Below are 1,068 nucleotides of genomic sequence, written 5' to 3'. Positions count from 1 at the left end.
GAATTAATTAATAATGGGTAGAAGGTGAGGGACGAGTGAGAAGAAAGGAGAGATGCGACAATTAATGAAAGCGCCATTGTTAAATACCCAAACATAAAAGAAAGCCTCATTTCAAATATGGCAATCTCGCCCATAGGATAACATGCCTTACGGTCTCACATGAAGTAACAAGATGAATGATATGTATCATTCAATAGGCTTGCCCAAGAGGAGGAAGAAAGAGAGAGAAAGGAAGAGAGGGAGTCCGGACTCGGAGGGAGGGCTGGAGAGAGAGAGAGAGAGAGAGAGAGAGAGAGAGAGAGAGAGAGAAGAGGAGAGGAGAGGAGGGGGCTAAAAATGTGGAGAGAGCGGAGACTCTAGATTTCTACCAAGTGGGGCAAATCCCTAAAAAAAATGAGCTTCTCAATGGCATCGGCTTTACTTAGGCCACCATATATGGCAGGCCAAAAATTTCAAAATAAATACCGTGTGAATGTCCAATTTTACTCTTGATATCCTTATACACCTCAAAATGCTGTCATCCATCCACCTTATAGACCTCAAAATCAACCGAGTGCACAGCAGCCTGCTCCTGCTGGTTTGCACATGCAAAATTGAGAATTGCCCTCAGTGAGTTTCGAACTCACGACCATTCGCTTAAAAGGCGGATGCACTACCACTGTGCTATGAGAGCGCAGATGTGGACATCTTGGTCGCTTGTATTATTATAATATTACTTATATGATATGCCGCTACATATCATACAACGCACCTTTAACGAGGCGCAGATTGAGTTGGCCCGATAGCGTCTGTACAGTCGTTGGGCTGTGGACGGAAAGGGTGTCATGCCTTCGGATTTTCATCTTCTTCAAACAGCCCGACATGAAAAAATGTGGCCTGTTTGAAGAAGCTAACTTATACAGCCCCTATTCCGACTTCAATCGTCTAATATGAATACCGGCATGCTCAGCCCAAGCCTCTTATGAAAAGTATGGGCATTCCTAAGAGAGTTGGGCAACAAATGCATACACTAATTTGTTTTTTTTTTAAAGCTGTAAACTCAGCAAAATTGTATTAAGAAAGAAAGAG

At 43.1% G+C, this 1,068-nt stretch overlaps 1 non-coding gene across 1 annotated transcript; it reads right to left on the bottom strand.

Annotated features, from left to right (window-relative positions):
• Positions 1-601: 601 nt before the first annotated feature.
• TRNAK-UUU (transfer RNA lysine (anticodon UUU)) lies at positions 602-673 on the bottom strand. The gene has a single exon. It is a non-coding gene; the product is annotated as a tRNA-Lys (tRNA).
• Between the last annotated feature and the right edge of the window lie 395 nt (positions 674-1,068).

This window comes from Dipteris shenzhenensis, chromosome 29 (genome assembly GCF_047967505.1).
Source record: "Dipteris shenzhenensis isolate YYH24624 ecotype China chromosome 29, Dip_SZ_1.0, whole genome shotgun sequence".
In the NCBI taxonomy this organism is placed as follows: domain Eukaryota; kingdom Viridiplantae; phylum Streptophyta; class Polypodiopsida; order Gleicheniales; family Dipteridaceae; genus Dipteris; species Dipteris shenzhenensis.
This window is presented reverse-complemented; position numbering and strand designations above follow the sequence as displayed.